Genomic DNA, 13,082 nt, shown 5'->3' with positions numbered 1-13,082 from the left:
CAACAATAAGAGGAGGCCAAGATATGATAGAATGATGAGTTGGACTCTATAAGAGGCAGGTATTTCCTGAAGTCTGGAGTATTGTTCTTCAGTAGTGCGTAGGGTGAGGCAAGAGGATGAGAAGCAGAAACTCCAGGATCAGATAACACCAACATCCCTTACAACAGGCTTCACTTTCAAGAAAACTCAGTTCTCAACAGAGAAACATTCAACGACTTGGAGAAAAGGTGGGCAGAACCAAGAGCACCACAAACGTGGAGGATAGAGACAACTCAGGATAGTAATTTTCTTATCTAGACATTCATCCCTTTCCTGCAATTTATCACTACCCATTGAGTAACTAACACTTAAAATTCAATGACTATTAGCAATTCTAGACTTTCCATTCTCCCTCTTTGAGACAAAGGTCATTCCTTTCTATGTGTAGAAAATGTTCCAAAAATATGAATTCCATGGGAAATCCAAAGACCTGGACCTTGGCATCACCTTTGCCCACATTGAGTCTGGTTGACTTATTGGTTGGTTGAACAATTTATACAAAGAAAAAAAAGGAAAAATGGGTGGGTTGGAGGGCAGGAGACTACCTACCAACATGATTACTTTGTAAGTAAAGAAGAAAAAAGGATGTTTAGAATATTAGTTTTCAAACCAAACTCACTCACATTTTTGTTGTAAGAATTTACAGGAGAGATCAAAAACATTGATGAGAGGAGGTCAAGACATTAGTTTCAAGGGTGGAACTGGGGCTCAGGGTAATAAGTATGAGCATTAGAAGTAGGATAGCTATTTCCTGATTATGGAGGTTTGTTCCTAAATGATGAGTAAGAAGATAGACTGAGCGAGGCTGAGGTTGAGAACTAGAGATTGCAGGATAAATCACATTATTATTATCCATTGCAACAGGACTCATGCATAAGAAAACTCAGTTCTATGGAGACCATCATTCTACTGCAGGAAGAAGAGGTGAGCAGAGCCAATATCATGAGAAGGGAGGGAAAGGGAGACAGCTCTGGCAAGTCATTTTTTTCACCAAGCTACCCATCTTTGGTCATGATTGTATCACTCCCCAATAAGTAAATAACTTCTAAAATTCCATGACCAAGATCCATCCTAGTCTTCCTAGTCAGCATCCAAACCTGACTCTCATCCTAGCAAAACTAGGTTCCACTTTCATAAACACCTACTAAGGCAATGGTAACTTCTTTCTTCATGGAAGGAGTGCTTTGAAAAATATGATTTAATGCCAACCCCAAACTACATGGACACTGGAACTACCTGCTGCCATCACCTATTTGACATTAGCTAACTGGTTGTTTGGTTAATTCTTTCTCCCTGTAAAGAGTGATTTCAAAAATATAGATGCAAAAGGATTCCCAAATTAACTGAACCATGGTGGAAGCCTTTACCATCTCTCTTCTCTCAGTCTCATTAGCTGATTGGTTGAATATTTTATTCCTTAAAAAAAGGAAAAAATGTTCTTGAATGAAAGGCAGGAGTTTACCTCCACATGTTCCTACACAATGAGTAAAAAACTCAGGAAAAAAAATAAAATCCCTTCAGGTTTCCAGCCAAAATGCATTTCAATATTCTTCCAGAAACTTTGTAGAGCAGATCAGAGAGAGTGATGAATACAGGCTTAGAAATAAGAGGAGGAAGACTAGGACTTTGGCTTAGGTCTGTAGGTATAAACATGTTAAGTGGCATGTAATTGTTCATGTTTGGGGCTTTGTTCTTCAATGGTGAATAGTAAGACAGATTCAGTAAGCAAATAGATGAGTAACAAAGTATATGGAACAAAATCTATTATATATAGAGAAGGGACTCATCTACAAGAAAGTTAAGTGATGCAGAAGAGATTCAACAACCAGTAGAAAAGGTAAGCCAAACTAAAAGAACAAAAGGACTGACCTGGGCAAACATTTTCCAATCTAGCCACCCATTCATTGCCATTGATATATTCCTGTCCATTAAGTAATTAATGCTCCAAATTTAATGACCAAGATCAGTTCTAAGATTGCTTATACTAGTCAGCAAACTAACATACCTCTCCTGTCGTTGCCATTGTGTCAAAGACACAAGGGTCTTTCTCCATATAAAGAATGTTTTTAAAAATATGAATTTCATATGATAACCAAATCACTTAGACTTTAGAAGCGCCCATGAAAACAGATTTGTTATATGAATTAAGGCTGGAAATCAATGGACAAAGGAATATAAGTGGAGAGCAGGAGACAACCTACCCACATTATCACTAGGAAAATAAAGTAATTTTTAAAAGTCAAAAATCAGGTTTTAAAACAATCTAAATTTTGTAAAAAAAAGACTATGTAGCTCTGAGGTACCACCTCACACCTCTCAGACTGGTCAATATGACCAGAAAGGACAATGATCAATGTTGGAAATGATGTGGGAAATCTGGGACACTAATACATTGTTGGTGGAACTGTGAACTCATCCAATCTTTCTGAGAGCAATCTGAAATTATGCCCAAAGGACAATAAAAATGTGCATACCCTTTGATCCAACAATACCACTACTGAGTCTATATACCCTGAAGAGATCACAAAAAAGGGTAAAAACATCACTTGTACAAAAATATTCATAGTAGCTCTATGGTGGCAAAGAATTGGAAATTGAGTGAATGTCCATCACCTGGGGAATGGCTGAATAAATATTGTTCTATTAGAAACAAGGAGGGATGGGAATTCAAAGAAACTTGAAAGGATTTACATGAACTGATACTAAGTGAGATGAGCAGAACCAGAACAACAGGGTACACACTAACAGCAACATGGGGTTGATGATCAATACTAATGGATTTTCATCAGTGCAACAATCAGACAATTTTAGGGTATCTGTGATGGAGAATACCATCTATATCCAAAGCAAGAATTGTGGAGTTTAAACAAAAACCAGAGACTATTACCTTTATTTTTTTAAGTTATCTTATTATATAATTTGCTATCTCTTTTATATTTTTCTTTAGGATATTATTTTTCTCTCAACACATTCAATTTTGATCAATGTATAGCATGAAAACAATCTAAAGACTATCAGACTGCTTTCCATGGGGAGGGGGGTGGAGGGAAGGGAGATTAGGGGGAAAATTGTAAAATTCAATAAAAATTAAAATATTTTTAAAGACTATGTAGAAGAGGTCAAAGACACCATTAAGAATAAACCAAGATGTCAGAGTATGATATGGGACCTTGTCTCAACACCAGCAAGTAAGCACATAAAGAAAGATATTTACTAATTTCCGGGCTTTTCTTCATCACTGACATATAGGAACAAAGATTGAAGAAACAAGAGGATAAGAAGCAGAGGTCCCAGGATAAGTTGCACCAATATCCCTCAAAACAAGAGTCATTTACAAGAACACTCAGTCCTCAAAGAAAAAGTTTTCAACAGCTTCGAGATAAGGTGAGCTGATCCAGCAGCACCACAAAGGTGGAAAATGGAAAAAGCTCAGAATATTCATTCTCAAATCTAGCCATTCATCCTTTTTTCTCTGATGTATCACTGCCCACAAGGTAACTAACACCTAAAATATGATGACTATTGTCAATCCTAACTTTCCAGTCTCACTCATTGAGACAAAGGTCATTTCTTTCTATATGTGGAGGATGCTTGAAAAATAGTAATGTCATAGGACATCCAGAGCCTCTTTGTGGCTGGCTAACTCATTGGCAGGTGTGATGATTTATACCAAGGAAACAAGGAAAAAATGGGTGGGTTAGAGGGCCAGAGGCTACCTACCAACATGCCAAATATGTAAAGTGAGGGGAAAAAAAGTCCAGAACATTAGTTTTCAAACTAAATTCATATACAAAGAGTTCATAGGAGAGTTCAAAGAGATTGAGGAGAGGAGGCCAAGATATCAATTTGAAGTGGGAGATTGTAGATCAGGGTGATAGCTGGAAGCACTAGAGGTAGGACAGTTATTTAGGACAGACTGAGTGAGGCTGAGGTTGAGAAGCAGATATTCTAGGATCATTTGCAATATTGTTGTACTTTGGAACAGGACTCATGTATAAGCAAGTTCAGTTGTGCTGAGATCACCATTTCACAGCAGGAAGAAGAGGTGAGCAGAATCAATAGCATGAGAAGGGAGGGAAAGGGAGATAACTCTGGACAGTCTGTCATCAATCTACCCATGCTTGGGCACAAATGTATCACACCCCAATAAGTAACTTCTAAAATTAAATGACCAAGATCCATCCTAGTCTTCCTAGTCAGCATCCAAACCTAATTTACATCCTATGTTACACCTCCTAAGGCAATGGTGACTTCTTTGTTCATGTAAGGAACATTTTGAAAAAGATTCAATGCCAGTTCTAAACTCCATGGACTTGACAAGTATCTTTTGCTATCATTTATTTCATCAAATTAGCTAACTGGGTGTTTGGTCACTTCTTTCTCTAAGTAAGAAGTGCTTTCAAAAAATCAATGTAAAAGGAACCCAAAATTAACTGTACCATTGTGGCAGCTTTTACCATCTCTTCTCTCAGTCTAGTTAACTGGTTGATTGGATATTTTAATCATTGAAAAAAAAAAAAAGAAAAGAAATTTTTGAGTGAAAGACTGTAGGCTACCTCCCCATGGCCCTACAAGATGAATAGAGAACTGAATCAGATTTCCAGCCAAACTCATTTCACCATTCCTCCAAAGGATTTGTAGGGGAGGCTCAAAGAGATTGATGACTACAGGCCAACACATAAGAGGAGGGAGACTGGGTCATTGGCTCCAAGCTGTAGATGGTAGCATTTTAAATGGTAAATAATGGTTCATATTTGGGGCTTTGTTCTTCAATGGTGAATAGGCAGACATATTAAGTGAGCAAGTGGATAACACTGAAAGTCTATGGGATAAAACACATTATATATGGAGACGGGACTCATCTACAAGAAAGCCCAGGGATACAGAGGAGATTCAACAGACCGGAGAAAAGGTAAGTCAAGCTATAAAGCACTACAGTGGTAAAAAAAAGGGGGGGGGCAGATCTGGGCAAACATTGTCTAATGTAGCCACACATTTTTCATAATTGATATATCCCTGCCCATTAAGTAATTAATGCCTTGAATTCAATCACCAGGATCAATCCTAAGACAGCTTGCTAGCCAGCAAACTAATCTACCTCAGACTCCTTATGTGTCACAGTCAAAGGCATAAAAGTCACTTCTTTCTCCATATAAAAAATGTTTTTTTAAAAATATGAATTTCATGGGCTAGTCAAGCTACCTGAACTTTAGTAGCACCCCTACCAATATTGACTTTGAGGTTGCATGATGAATTAGCTGTATGATTTAAGGCTGTATATCAATAGACAAAAAGTAGAAGTGGAGAGCAGGAGACAACCCACCCACAATAACACTAAGGAAATGAAGAAATGACTATAAAAAAGAACCTCGAGCATTAGTTTTTTAAATATCATTCTAAACTTCTTTTAAAAAAAGTTTGTAGGGGGAAGCTAAGTGGCAAAGTGGATAGAGCACCTGCCCTGGAGTCAGGAGTACCTGAGTTCAAATCCAGTCTCAGACTCTTAATAATTACCTAGCTGTGTAGCCTTGGGCAAGCCACTTAACCCCATTTCCTTGCAAAAGCTAAAAAAGAAAAAAAAGTTTGTAGAATAGGTCAAAGACACCAAAAGAAACAAGTCAAGACATCACAGTGTGATATATGGAACTTTGCCTCAAGGCCAAATATGTGAGCACATTTAGTGGTAGATGCTTCCTGATTTCTAATGTTTTATTCTTCATTGCTGTGTAGGAGGACATATTGAAGAAACAAGAGGATGAGAAGCAGAGATTCAAGAAGTTGCACCTATATTCTTCAAAACAGAAGTTGCCTACAAGAAAACTCAGTGCTCAACAGAAAAGTATTCAACAGCTTGGAGAAAAGGTGAGCAGAGCCAAAAGTACCACAGAGAATGGAGACAGCTCAGGAAAGAGAGTTTCCAAAAAGATGTAAAAGAACGTCCAGATTAACTGGACAATGGTAGAAGCTTATGACATCTTTTTCTCAATGGAGTTAACTTTTTGGTTGGTTGGTTGGTTGGTTGGTTGGACATTTTATTAACCAGAAAAAAAAAGAAAAAGTTGTTTATGAATTAAAGGTAGGAGGTTTACACCTGCCTATGTTCCTACAAGATGAGGAAAGAACTGAGGAAAAATAATTTATGTCCAAACAGTCAAACTCATTTCAGTATAATTCCTAAGAGTTTATAGAGGAAATCGAAGAGATAACTATAGGGAACACATAAGAGGAGGAAGAATGGCACATTGATACAGGCATATGATGTGAGCATTTTAAATGGTGTGTATATTCTTGATATTTGGGACTTTGTTCATCAATGGTGATTAGGAAGACACACTAAGTGAGCAAATGGATAAGACTGAAAGTCTATTGGATAAAACAAATTATCATATAGAGAGAAAGAACTCATCTATAAGAAAACTCAGTGATGCAATGGAGATTCAACAGTCAGGAGGAAAAAAGTAAATCAAGCTAAAAAATACAATAATGGTGAGAAAATGGATAGGTTTGGGCAAACAATAGGCTAACCATTTTTTATAATAGATATATCTCTTCCCATTAAGTAATTTATGCCTCAAATTCAATGAACAAGATCGATTCTAGCATTGTTTGTTAAGTCAGCAAACTAACCTACATTTCCTCTTGCCAAAGTCAGATTTCACTTTCATTTCACACTCAAAGACACAAAGTCACTTCTTTCTCCATATAAAAAATGTTTTTAAAAATAGGAATTTCATAGGATAGCTAAATCACCTGGACTTTAGCAGCACCCCTACCAACGGATTAGCTTTATGATTTATGCCTGGAAATCAATGTACAAAGGAATAGAAGTGGAGAGAAGAGACAACTTACTCACATTACCACTAGGAAAATGAGAAAATGATTTTAAAAAAACCAAAATAAGTTTTTAAAACTGACTCTAAATTTCTTAAAATGATGTCACAGAAGAGGTCAAAAACACCAATAAGAAGAAGCTAAAACATTGCATATGATATATGGGACTCTGGTTCATGGCAATACAAATGAGCAAATTAAGTAATAGGTACACTTCCTGATTTCTGGGGTTTCTGATATATAGGAGGACAGATTGAAGGAGCAAGAAGATGAGAAGCAGAGGTCCCAGGACAAGTTGCATCAGTGTCCATCAGAACAAGAGTATCATGCTCAATGGAAAATCATTCAACAGCTTGGAGAAAAGGTGAGCAGAGCCAAGAGTACCAAAAGGTGGAGAATGAAGACTGCTCAGGATAACATTCTCTAATCTAGCCATTCATCTTTTTTTTTCTCTGATTTATCAATACATATTAAGAAACTAACACCTAAAATCAGATGACAATTGTCAATCTTACACTTTCCAGTCTCACTCATTGAGACAAAGGTCACTTATATGTGTAGAGAAGACTTGAAAAATATGAAAGTCATATGACATCCAAAGACCTGAAATTTGGCAACACCATTGTCCATATTCTCTTTAAGGCTGGCTAACTCATTGGCCAATTGAATAATTTCTAGCTAGAAACAAGGAAGAAATGAATAGGTTAGAGGTCAGGACACTACCTGCCAAGATGCTTACTATGTCAGTAAAGAAGTAAGGAAAAAAAGTCCAGGATGTTATTTTTGAAACCCAACTCTTTGCAAGGGTTTGAAGAATTCAAAGAGATTGATAAGAGGAAGTCAAGACAAGGAGTCGAAATGTGAGACTCTGGATCAATGAGCATGAGAGGTAGGACAGCTAGCTATTTTCTGAATCCTGAGGTTTTGTTTCTCAATGAGACAAGTAAGAGGACAGACCGAGTAGGTGGAGCTTGAGAACCAAAGATTCCAGGATAAAATGCATTATTATCTATTGCAACAGGACTCATATATAAGCAAGTTCAGTTCTGCTGATTCCATCATTCAACAGCAAGAAAAAGAGGTGAGCAGAGTCAAAAGCACCAGAAGGGAGGGGAAAGGGAGATAGGTTTGGATAATCATTCTGTCACAAAGCTACCCATCCTTGGTCACAAATGTATCACACACCCCAATAAGTAACTAACTTCTGAAATTCAATGACCAAGATCTATCCTAGTCAGCATCTAAACCTAACTCTCATCCTACCAAAGTCAGGTTTCCCTTTCTTGTCATACCTACTGAGGCCATGGTGACTTCTCTCTTCATGGAGGGTGTACTTTGAAAAGTATCAATTTATTGTCAACTCTAAACTGCATGGACATTGTAAATACTTTTTGTCATCTCCTGTTTGATGTTGGCTAACTGGTTGTTTGGTTACTTCTTTTTCTATGTAAGGGGTGCTTTCAAATATATAGATGCAAAAAAAACCTCAAAATAACTTGATCATAGTAACAGCTTTAGCCATCTATCTCTTCTCTAGATATAATTAACTGGTTGGGAGGTTGGTTGCTATTTTATTCCTGGAAAACAAGGAAAAAATGGTTTTGAGTGAAAGGCAAGAAGCTACTGACCCATCTTCCCACAAGATGAGAAAAGAACTAAGGAAAAAAATGAAGTCCAAAGAGTCAGGTCTCCATTAAAACTCATTTCAGTATTCTTCTGGAGAGTTTGTGGAGGAGGTCAGAGAGATTGATGACAAGCCAGCCCATTAGAGGAAGATGAGTAGAACATTGGCTCAGTTCTGTAGATGTGAGCATTTCAAAATAGCATTGTAATCATTCATGTTTGGAACTTTGTTCTTCAATGGTGAATAGGAAGACAGATTAAGTGAGCAAGTAGATGAGACACAAAATTTATGGGATGAAGCTGCTTATATGTGGAGACAGGACTCATCTACAAGAAAGTTCAGTGATGAAGAGGAGATTCAACAGCCAGAAGAAAAGGTAAGTCAAGCTAAAAAGAACCATAGTGGTGAGGAAAATGGAAAGATCTTGGCAAATATTTTTCCAATCTGCTAAATGATATATGTTTGTCCATTAAGTAATTAATGCCTCAAATCCAATGACCCAGATCAATCCTACCATTCCTTGCTAGTCATCCCTCTTATTGCCAAAGCCAAATTTCACTTTCCTGTACACCAAAGTCACAAATGTCACTTCTTTCTCCATGTTAAGAATATTTTTTAAAAATATGAATTTCATAGGATATTCAAACTACCTAAACTTTAGCAGCACCCCTGCCAACATCCATTTAGAGGTTGCATAATGAATTGGTAACTGTACAATTCAAGGCTATATATCAATGGACAAAACAGTAGAAATGGAAAGCAGGAGGCAACCTACCCAATATTACCACCAGGAAAATGAGGGAATGATTATAAAACAGAAAGGCCGGAATCAATTTTTAAAACTAACTCTAAATTTCTTAAAACGAAGTCAAAGATACCATAGAAACAAGCTAAGACATCACAGCATGATTTATGGAACTGGTTCAAGGCCAAACAAGTGAACACATTAAGTGGCAAATAATTCCTGATTTCTGGGATTTTGTTCTTCATTGATGTATAGGAGGACAGACTGAAGGAACAAGAGAATGAGAAGCAGAAATCCCAAGATAACTTGTACATATATTCTTCAAAACAGGAGTTACTTACAAGAAAGCTCAGTACTCAAGAGAAAAGCATTCAACATGTTGAAGAAAAGGTGAGCAGAGCCAAGAGCACCATGGAGAATGGAGACACTCATGATAGGCATTCTCTAGTCTAGCCACTCTTCCTTTTTCTCTGATGTATCAGTATCCAATAAGAAACTAATATTTAAAATCCAATGACCATTGTTAATACTACATTTTCCAGTCTCACTCACTGAGACAAAGTTCACTTCATTCTATGTGGAGAGAATGTTTCAAAATTAGGGATATCATAAGACATCCAAAGACCTTTGTCCACATCCTCTTTAAGGCTGCCTAACTCACTGACTGGTCAATTTATATCTAGAAAACAAGGAAAACCTGAATGGGTTGGAGGGCTAGAGACTACCTATCAGGATGTTTACTATGTGCGTGAAGAAGAAAAAAGAAAGTGCAGCATGTTAGTTTTCAAACCAAACTCACTCCTATATTCTATGTAAGAGCTTGTAAGAAAACTCAGAGATTAATGAGAGGAAGCCAGTTTGAAGTGTAGGACTTTGGATCAAGGTGACATTGAGCATTGGATCTTTGCTGATTACTGAAGCTTTATTTCCTCAATGATGAGTTAGAGGCCAGAGGACAGTAACGAGTTAGGGGACTGGGATGCTGAAGGTTGAGAACCAGAGATTCCAGGATTAATTGAAATATTATCCATTGCAGCAGGAATCATGTATAAACAAGCACAGTTGTGTTAGCCTCATCATTCAAGACAAACAAGGAAAGGGGAGCAGAGCCAATAACACCAGAAGGAAAGAAAAGGGAAACAATTCTGGACAATCATTTTTGCCATCAAGCTATCCATACTAAGTCACAAATGTATTACTACCCAATAAGTTACTCACTTCTAAAATTCAATTAGCAATATCTATCCTAGTTTTCTTAGTCAGCATTAAAACCTACACTTATCCTACAAAAGCCATGTTTCATTTCATGTCACACTCACTGAGGCCATGGTGACTTCTTTCTTCATGTAAGGAGAGCTTTGAAAAATACCAATTTAAATAACCAGCTTCAAACTGCATGGACATTGGAAGTACCTTTGGCTATCTCCTATTTGATGCTGGCTAACTGGTTGTTTGGTCACTTCTTTATCCATATTAGGAATTCTTTCAAAAATATAGATGTAAAAGGAACCTCATGACAGCATTTTTTGCCATCTCTTTTCTGTCTGGTTAACTGATTGGTTGATTGATTTATATTTTAATCCCAGAAAAAAATTGTTTATGAACTAAAGGCAGAAGATTACTTACTCATGTTCCTACAAGATGGGCAAAGAATTGAGGGGGAAAATAATGTCCAAACAGTCAGGTGTCCAGCCAAACTCATTTCAATATTTTCCCAAGAAGTTTGTAGGGAAAGTCAAAGAGATTGATGACCACAGGCCAACATATAAGAGGAGGGAGACTGGGTCATTGGCTCAGGGCTATAGGTAGTAACATTTTAAATGCCAAATAATGGTTCATGTTTTGGGGCTTTGTTCTTCAATGGTGAGTAGACAGACATATTAAGTGAGCAAGTGGATGAGACTGAAAATCTATGGAATGAAACACATTATATATGGAGACGGAACTCATTTACAAGAAAACTCCATGGTGCAGAGGAGATTCAGGAGCCAGGAGAAAAGGTAAGTCAAGTTACAAAGCACCACAATGGTAAGAAAAAGGGACAGATCTGGGCAAACATTTTCCAATCCAGCATCCATTCTTTGTAATTGATATATCCCTGTCCATTAAGAAATTAAAACCTGAAAGCTGATATCCAAGGTCAATCCTTGGATTGTTTGCTGGTCAACAAACTAACCTACCTCTCCTTCCTGCCAAAGCCAGATTTAACTCTTGTGTCACACTCAAAGAAACAAATATCATTTCTTTCTCCATATAAAAATGTTTTTGAAAATATGAATTTCATAGGAGATCCATAGTAGCACTCCTGCTAACAGATTAGCTATATGATTTAAGGCTGGAAATCAATAGACAAAGGAGGGGAAGTGGAAAGAAGGAGACGATCTACTCACATTACCACTAGAGAATGAGGAAGTGATATTTTTAAAAAGTCAAGAATCAGTTTTTAAAACTAGCTCTAAATTTCTTAAAAAGACTAGGTAGAAGAGGCAAAGACACCAATAAAATAAACCATGACATCACAGTATGATATATGATACATATTCTAGCTCATGGCAAAACAAATGAGCACATTAACTGGTAGGCACTTCCTGATTTCTAAGGTTTTGTTCTTCACTGATGTGTAGGAGGACAGAATAAAGGAGCAAGAGGATGAGAAGCAGAGGTCCCAGGATAAATTGTACCAATATCCATCAAAACAGCAGTCACTTACAAGAAAATTCAGTGCTCAACAGAAAAGCATTCAACAGACTGGAAAAAAGGTAAGCAGAGCCAAGAGTACCACAAAAGTGAGAAATGGAGAAAGCTCAGGATAGTCCTCCTTTAGTCTAGTCACTCATCCTTTTTTTCTCTGATGTGTGACTACCCATTAAGTAACTTAACATCTAAAAATCTGATAACCATGATCAATCCTAGACTTTCCTGTAGCACTCACTGAGATAAAGGTCACTTCTTTTTCCATGGGTAGAGAAGGCTTGAAAAATGATTGTCATAGGACAACCAAAGACCTGGATCTTGGCATCACCTATGCCCACATCCTCTTTGAGCCTGCTAACTAGTTGACTGATTGGATAAGTTATACACAGAAAACAAGAAAACAAGAAAACATGGGTGGGTTGGAAGTCAGGAGATTACCTACCAAGATACTCACTATGTGGGTGAAGAAATGAGAGGAAAAAAAGAAAACCCAGAACATTAGTTTTCAAACCAAACTTAATCTCATATTCTCTGCAAGAGTTTGGAGGAGAGCTCAAAGAAATTGATGAGAGTAGACCAAGACAAGGATTTGAATTATGAGACTGTGGCTAAGGGTGACAGTTATGAGCATTAGATGTGGGACAGCTATTTCCTGATTACTGAGGCTTTGTTATCTCAATGAGAAGTAAGAAAACAGATTGAGACTGAGGTTGAGAATCAGAGATTCCATGAAAAAATTCATTATTATCTATTACAACAGGACTCACATATAAGCACGTTCAGTTCTGTTGACACCATCATTCAACAGCAGGAAGAAGAGGTGAGCAGTACTAATAGCACCAAAAGGGAGGGAAAGGGAGACAGCACCTGATAATCATTCTGTCACCAAGGTACCCATCCTTGGTCACAAATGTATCTCTCCCCAATAAGTTACTAGCTTCTAAAATTCAATGACCAAGATCCATTCTTGTTTTCCTAGTCAGCATCCAAACCTAACTCTTATCCTACATAATCCAGATTTTACTTTCATGTCACACCTACTGAGACCATGCTGACTTCTTTCTTCATATAAGGAAATCTTTGAAAAAATGTGGATTTAATACCAGCTTAAAACTATATGGACTTCAGAAGGACCTTTTGCCTTCTCCT

General features: G+C 37.3%; 1 long non-coding RNA gene across 1 annotated transcript; it reads left to right on the top strand.

The window, feature by feature from the left end:
- Positions 1-3,292: 3,292 nt before the first annotated feature.
- On the top strand, positions 3,293-5,860 carry LOC141497416 (uncharacterized). Its single transcript, XR_012471330.1, has 4 exons — positions 3,293-3,423; positions 4,025-4,084; positions 4,823-4,951; positions 5,770-5,860. It is a non-coding gene; the product is annotated as an uncharacterized LOC141497416 (long non-coding RNA).
- The last annotated feature ends 7,222 nt before the right edge of the window (positions 5,861-13,082 follow it).

The sequence above is a fragment of the Macrotis lagotis genome, chromosome 1 (assembly GCF_037893015.1).
Source record: "Macrotis lagotis isolate mMagLag1 chromosome 1, bilby.v1.9.chrom.fasta, whole genome shotgun sequence".
NCBI lineage: Eukaryota > Metazoa > Chordata > Mammalia > Peramelemorphia > Peramelidae > Macrotis > Macrotis lagotis.
Note: the sequence above shows the minus strand (reverse complement) of the source record. Positions and strands in the feature narration are given on the sequence as shown.